Source organism: Bombus huntii, unplaced genomic scaffold (assembly GCF_024542735.1).
Source record: "Bombus huntii isolate Logan2020A unplaced genomic scaffold, iyBomHunt1.1 ctg00000059.1, whole genome shotgun sequence".
NCBI lineage: Eukaryota > Metazoa > Arthropoda > Insecta > Hymenoptera > Apidae > Bombus > Bombus huntii.
Window position 1 is genome coordinate 937246 of NW_026099320.1, and position 8814 is coordinate 946059.

Consider the following 8814-nt stretch of genomic DNA (forward strand, 5'->3'; position numbering starts at 1 on the left):
AATGTATCGGTTTTGAGGAAAATTCATCAGAGGCAGATAGAAATGATAGCGAAGATAACTATTCATTGGTCGGTATGGATAAGGAAGAGTTAGAAGGTAGGAAAGATGAAAATAATAGTAGTATTGAAAGCTCAAACAATCCTAGGAGATCTACACGTATTAAGAAAACTCCAGTAAGGTATCCAGAAAAGGAAAATATTTGCGAGATGCATGCAAATTATTGTAAAGTAGATATCCCTCGTACATTTGAGGAGGCGATTTGTTGCGAAAATAATGAAGTTTGGAAACAGGCTATGGATAAGGAAATAGAATGTCTCTATAAGAATAAAACTTGGAAATTGGTAGAAAGGGTAAAAGGCAAAGAAGTATTAGATGTAAAATGGGTTTACACGAAAAAATCAGAGGACAGGTATAAGGCTAAATTAGTGGTAAGGGGATTTCAACAAAGAAACGTAGCCGATGACATATATTCTCCAGTGGCGAGTAATCAGACCTTTAAGATATTGCTATCATATTGTTGTCAAAATGGAGTAATAATTGAGCAAATGGATGTAGAAACTGCCTTTTTAAATGGTGAAGTAACCTCGGAGGTATATGTAAATCAACCAAAGGGATATGCGGACGGAACGAATAGAGTTTGTAAATTATCGAAAGCGCTTTATGGGTTAAAAGAAAGTCCGAGGGACTGGTATGAGTGTTTTGATAAGTATGTGACGAGATTAGGTTTTAAGAAGAACAATATAGAGCTGTGCCTATATACTTATGGAGAGGGAGAAAATGTTGTTTATTTGTTAATATACGTAGACGATTTGTTGATTTGTAGTAAAAACAAAGGGAAGATACAAAGTGTAAAAAAATTATTAACTGATAAATTTGAAATGAAAGATTTAGGTGAAGTAAAAGAATATCTTGGAATAAATATAGAGTATGATTATTTAAAAAATGAAATGAGATTAAGCCAAAAGAAATACATCGAATCATTAGCAAACAAATATAAATTACAAAACAGCAAATTGTACTGTACACCAACGGAAACAAATTTAAAAATTGAAAACGCTGAGATAAATAGAAATGACATTGGATACAAGAATTTAATTGGCGCATTGCTGTATATTAGTACAAATACCAGACCCAATATAAGTTATAGTGTGAATTATCTTAAGTAGATTTCAAGATTGTTGTAGTGAGACACATTTTAAATATGCTTTGCGAATATTGAAATATTTGTACCGAAATATTGAAATATTTAATATTAAAGATTTAAGGTTACATTAGAAAAGGAATGAAAAGTGTGAAACGATAGATTGTTATGTGGACGCTGATTGGGCAGGAGATCATTTAGATAGAAAATCTACTTCTGGATATGTAATTAAATTGTATGGAAATGTAATTGGATGGAAGTCTAAAAAACAAAGGTGTGTGACAAAAGCCTCGACATATGCAGAGTATGTTGCTCTATCGGAAGCGGTGAGCGAAGTAATGACTATCAGAGAACTAATGAAAATCTGCGATGTAAATGTAGACGATAACCCTGTAAAAATCTATGAGGATAACTCTGGAGTAATGAGTATAGCAAAATACGGAACTTTTACAAAAAATTCTAAACACATCGAAGTTCATTACCACTACCTTCACGAGTACGTAAAGGAAAATAAGATAAACATAATAAAAGTAAGTACAGAAGAAAACACTGCGGATATTTTTACGAAGGCACTGTGTAGAGAGAAATTTGAAAGGTTTAGGTCATGGATGAATGTAAAATAAGAGAAATGTAAATAAAGCGATAAATGTTAAATATTTTGTTAATTCGACAAGTATGTAAATAAAATTAAGTGTACAGTATAAATGTAAGGAGGCGTGTTAGGGAAGTGATACATTTACACTGTACATGAGAGTGTGTGTGTAAGGGTTAGAGGGCGTCAAGGTCTTAGTGGAGACAAAAGACTGTTGCCAGATGTTAGAAGAATCTAGGATAGTCGGTTGGAGACAAGCGTGCGTGCAAGACGTTCTTCAGAGTGTAATATAGATGTATAACTGTTGCGTGGGAAATATAGTCAATTATTTGTATTCCCAAATCCTCGAATTTCCTAAACAGTTGTTCAACCTGAACTATTCACACCAAATGTACAGAAAACAGCACAACTAAATAATTAGATAACGACTCGACTTTCACAAAATGCAATCAACACTCTCTCGGCAACGCCACTCGCAAACTCTGTTTGTTGATTCCTTTTCTCCCGTCCCTTGGCAACCGCTCGTGGCCAAGATCACGTAGGTCTCCTCTTTCCAAAACTACGCGATCAAAAACAAACGCCTCGGCTCTCGCGACATTCCACGCGGATCACCCGCCAACTCCCAGGCCTCTCACTCACGATACTACATATATACATTAACTATTTTTATATGTGTGTACAGAACTGATGGCGAACTCATCAACCATTTTCTGAACGACGGATGGAACAACATGAATAGCAATTCACACAGTGGAACTGTAAAGTATTTGTACGAAACCAAATACTGATGCTATCCACCTGTAAACAAACAATATTTATAACTATGCATATAATTTTCACTTATGTTCACCACTATATATATATATATATATATATATATATATATATATATATATATATATATATATACTCGAAGACAAGGTACATTTGTGATATTTATTCCTATTGATGATATATACTTATATATTTATAACAATAAAACAAATCTCATTTATACTACTTACCAATACGTACGCATATATGTATGTCGGATCACGATTCGAATTTTGGGCGCGCGACGACTCTTCATGTGGACTAGCCATCGTTTCACAAAGCCGAGATTTTATTTACACGTATATACAGGTCTATCACTAAGCTTAACAAATAATAAGTACAACTAATAATAAGTCTAACAAACACTAAGCCTAATGAATAATACGATCTACGAATAATTAAATTAAATAATACTATTAGCAATGTTTGAGTTCAAACGAATCCACGGTCACCGGGATAACTCCTTACTAAGCGAAACTAACTTAGACGCAAATGCGATCGTCGAAAATGCTCGATGTATCACTCTCCAAGGCAATCGCAAGAATGCCAGCCTCGTGGAGATTTTTCTCCCTGTACGATTGCATTTTGTTTTCTATACCCGTTTGGAAGCATCGAGAAGGTTCCAAACGCCGTTGCTAGGCACACTCGTTGGAAGCATCGAGAAAGTTCCAAACGCCGTTGCTAGGCAGTTTCTGCCTGGAGTTTTGATTACTAATACAATGTATGTCCCATTGCATCGGCACCTCCGAGGCAACATCACACGTGGCTAGGCCCGCTCTCGAGGCCGCATGCCGCCACAACCACATTTCTCGGAAAACACATACAACCACTCCAGACCTCCGTTAGATAAAACATCCATCCCGTGACCGTGGCTACGTTCAGCGACCGATTGTCACCTCGAACCCAATCTCGCTTATTACAAATCTTAAGCAATTACAACTATAATAAAATCTAGGCTAAGGTACTAGAGGATGTTCCCAAAATTTCCAAGGAAAGGCTTCGGCTTTCCTTTCATCTCCGACATGTATATAATTACAAGCCAAGTAGTATTCATAATATTTATTTTCACTGATAACAAGTACGTAAAACCTAAAATAAATCAAAGGTTTTAACAATAAAAAAAAAACAAAAAAAAAGAAAGAAAAAGGGGAAGAAGAAAAATAAAGAAGAAAAAAAAGGAAAGAAAAAAAATATAATATTGTTAGGGAAGTGATACATTTACACTGTACATGAGAGTGTGTGTGTAAGGGCCAGAGGGCGTCAAGGCTTAGTGGAGACAAAAGACTGTTGCCAGATGTTAGCAGAATCTAGGATAGTCGGTTGGCGACCAGCGTGCGTGCAAGACGTTCTTCAGAGAGTAATATAGATGTATAACTGTTGTGTGGGAAATATAGGCAATAATTTGTATTCCCAAATCCTCGAATTTCCTTAACAAATATATATAAATATAAAATTTTCTTTTTCTATAAAAGGTTATTACTATTTCTGATAAACTCGAGAAATGAAAACATTATACCATGATACACTGACACAAAGATACACCACACAGAAGAAACTAACAGAGAACGCTTTAAGCTTGGCAAACTTACCGCCCGACGAATTTGCATACACCATAACCAAAACCCAGGACACATGGCTCTGATCGCAGGAGAAGCGATCCATATAGTCAAATGCATTCCGGTACAAGTAAAGGTACGACATACAACAAAATGCTACTCGGAACTACCCGTTTGGCAAAGGAATCGCACCACAGGAACTCCACCCGGACGTGCGCCAAACGTGGCGATATTCAGCACCATCGTCGTTGGCCACGAGCGGAAGCCACGTCATGTTCCCGGCAGAAAATCTGCAGTCTCGAACGCATTGGCGAGAGGAGCAACAGGAAAAACAATCGTCCCTGGAACAGTAAACATCCTGGGAATGATGGACAAAACACATTAACGACAATAGCGAAAAATACCGTATCAAGCTTATGGACTGGTTTTATGGAATTTGGAACTGTCAGTGCAGCAATATTTGGAATACTCGCAATATTTAAACTAATCAAAACAATAATAGATATAGCCGCACACGGATACCAGTTACGTGAAACTTACGAATGTGGAATCGCCCTATTAGGAGCAATATGCGGCTCAGTCACCCACCCGCTACGATACCTCAAAAGAAGACGAAATATCGATGATCAAACAGCACAACCTCAAGGGATATCGATAACACCGGTAGTCACTCAACTACCAACGACATCTACGTCCGCCTTGAGCGAACTCAGAGATACCATCAGTCAAATTTCCTTTGGAAATTTGAACTTCAAGGGCGGGGGTGTCACGTCCCGCGCTCCGCACACGCCGTAACAAGAACAAGAAAACCATTCTATACAAAACACGCGAATAAGGATTTGAATGCACAAACGAACACACGGCACTACGAAACGAAAGGAAGGATTAACAAAACGAGGGCGATTAACGGATCCAACCAATAAACAAAATACATATACACACAATTCTAAATAAACCAGGAAATAAGAATAACTACAAAAGGGGAAAATAATTGAAACGCCAGGAATATATATATATATATATATATATATATATATATATATATATATATATATATATATATAAATATATATATATTTCAATCAATCAATTTGGAGAGTTACATATAAGTATAAACATATATGCCGAACATGTAATAACCTAGTAAATATTAGAGACAGTGCTTCCAATACTATGCAATAAATACAATATTATCAATTTATGAAATAAAAGTATACATGAAGTCAAAAACTAATAGTTTAACGAATACATAAAACATACAATATTGTATTATTAAAGAAATGAAGGTTACATTGTCAGAAACATATATATATATATATATATATATATATATATATATATATATATATATATATGTGTGCGCATTCTATCAAACTGATAATCTAAGATACATACTTAAAACTAGCCTACATTCCGGTAAAGAATTATAAAATAAGAACTATATTACGGAACATGCATGTCTATATATAAATATATAAATTATATTCTAAACTAAACTACTATTAATGTATGCGCATTCTACATTATTGATTCAAATCGATAATCTAAGATACATACTTATAACTAGCCTACATTCCGGTAAAGGATTAATAAGTAATTGACATTTCATTTCGTATGAATACTACACTGCCAGGAGAAATATGCATATGAATACGTATATATATATATATATATATGTATGTGTGCGCGTATGTTTTATATTATCGAATACTCTATAAAATAAACTACTCAAAACAATAAATAACGCAATCGAAGAATTACAAAACATTAGCCATATTAAAATGACACACAACATAAATATATATATATATATATATATATATATATATATATACGTATATTCACACGAACAATACTTTTGTCACTTTAAAACAATATTAATAAATAAATGGTCTAATTGCGGTAGAATAAGGAAAAACGAGCGGCAGACGGAAAATTACTTCGATATCAAGCAAAACTAAAGACCCGTCACTATAACTTTACTGATGACATTTATGAGCAGCCATGTTAGATTTACACGCGTATGGCGACAGGAATATTAGGGATTAATGGAAGTCAGTCGCGAGAAATAAATCATGAAAACACATTGTTAACACTTTTCTTTAATAAAATCTGTGCGCAAGTACAAATGTAAAAGATATATATATGTCGGAGATGAAAGAACACCAGAGTCTGTAATTGAACAATTGTAGTTATTCAATCCGATTGTAATTGTTCGAGAGTTGTGATAATGAGCTTGGGCTCGAGGCGACAGTCAGTCGCCGAACGTAGCCGCGGTTACGGGTTGAACGCTTTGTTTAACAAAGGTATGGAGTAATTCTATAGCTCTCCTTAAAAGAAATATTCGTGGCGACACGCGACAGTAAACATTCCAACGGTTTCTGTCCCGTGGCTCGCCACACGCAGACCCTATTCTTCGAGTAAGACGATTGCCAGATGTCGATGCGTCTCCGCAGTACATGTTCGGCTAGCTGGAGGGCCCGTTATAAATCTTAAGATTTAGTCAACTAAAGTCCTTCAAACAGACAAACAGTCTTTGTCCCAACTACGGGAAAATAGGGGAGACCTATTTTTCAACGAGCGGCGTCTCCCACTAGCAACTTTCCCTCGAGGGCGGCTAGCATCTTTTTCTAACCACCAATATGGAAATTGACCAATTAGCAGCAACGTCAATTTCCCTTACTTTCTGAACGAAGGCTATCCTCGACGAATCCGATGATCTCGTGTCCTTAGACACACACCATCATAGTTTTTCTCTGTGGCATCATCGGGTCGGAAATTCATTCTTTCTTGCGATCTCATCGACGAAAAGAGTAACCCCATACGACCAGTGAATATTACGCGTTTTATTAACAAAGAGTCCGACTTAGATTTTGTGAGCCCGTACATCTACTATCCAGTTGACCGCGGATTCGTTATTGCACTTAGGATCATTGTCATTAGTTTCTCGAGTATCTAATTACCACGGTTACTTGTCCGATTCTATAATAATCGCAGTTGCACTAGTCAATGTCTTCCCTATTGCACAACGACAATGTGTAATCCAAATGAAGATTCGTTTCACGCCCCTAACCCTAATTCTAATGTAAACCCGACATTTATAATGTAAAAAATGTATATGTAATACAAAAAGAATGTAGAATATAGGTACTAATGTTTAATCTGATTTTCTGTAATTTTGACAGTTTTGTAATCTTTTATTTTTATATTTTTATATTTTCTATATCTTTGTGCTCTTGTATTTTTTATATAATTCTATATTCAAGTAACAGTATAAAAAGGATACGAAAAGTATGGAATGGCAATGCATGTAACGGTACGTGAATGTTACGCGTGCGCAAGATAACCAGGAGAGGTTGTATAGGAATCAAGAGGTCGTTGGACAAAGAGAACGTTTTTTAGCATTACGTTATGTTTAAGACATTCATATATTCTGCAGATATTAGTTCCTATCAGTATACCCACGTCGTTATTAACAAGATGTTTATGTATTTCCATTATCTTTGTTCTAAAATTCACTGTTATTTTGGGAATTTGTTAAAAAATCTCTTAATCCTTTTAGGAGATGTATCACTCTAAACTGAGATCTAAACTCAGATCACAGGTTTTTTTTTATTTTAGATTAGATTCACAATTTGTCCAGTTTGGACATTTGGTAGAATTTTTTAGCTGTTAGATTATTATGTGGGTAGCTACCCCCAGTGGGATACCATCTTCGTGTTTGTTTGGTTGTGTCCTTTGTGAGGTCTGCTGGGTATTTCCCTTTCAGCCTTCTATCCATGTTTGAGGTGTTAATCGTTTCCGCAGCTAGCCAGTTTGGCTGTGTTCCTATTCATTCTTTGTATTTTTCTGCGTGTCTGCTAATTTTCTCTTTGACCATTGGTATTCCCAGGTCCTTCCGTATGCCTTCGTTTCTAACGTACCATGGGGCGTTTACTATTGTTCTAAGAATTTTAGCTTGTACTGTCTCTATTTTGTTTATATGGCTCATTGCCGCTGCCCCCCATAGTGGTATTCCGTACGTCCAGATTGGTTTTATGATCGTTTTGTATATTTTTAATTTATTTTCTATGCTTAATTTGGATTTTCGACTTGTTAGCCAATGCAGTTGTCTCCTTGTTGTCTGTATTTTGTCTATTATTGATTTAGTATGCTGTTTCCATGTGAGTTGTGTTTCTAGGTGGTCTAGTCCTAGGTATTTGACTTGCTTTGTTTGCGGTATGTGCGTGCCGTTCAGTAGGATGTTTGATGGTGTCTGTTTTCGCAGTGTGAGTGTAATATGGTTGCATTTATCGGGGTTTGCTTTTATTTGTTTATCTTGCAGCCACTTTTCTATTTTTGTGATATGTTCTTGTAGTAATTTGACTACTGTTTCTGGGTTAGTGTGCCTGACTAGTACAGCTGTGTCGTCCGTGAGTGTCAGTATTTTGCTATTGGTAGTTGTTGGTATGTTTTGTGTATAGTATTGATCCTAAGACGCTTCCTCGCGGAACCCCTGCCTTGATGTCTTTAACTTCAGAGTATGTGTCCTTGATTTTTATTACGAAGGTTCTGCTGCTTAAGTAAGATTTTATTAATTGGTATATTTGCTCCGGAAATTGTTTCCTGATTGTTTGTAGTAGGCTTTCGTGGTTTATTTTGTCAAATGCTTTATCTATGTCCATAGAGAGGGCTGTACAGTATTGTTTGTTTTCTAATGCTAGTATTATTTC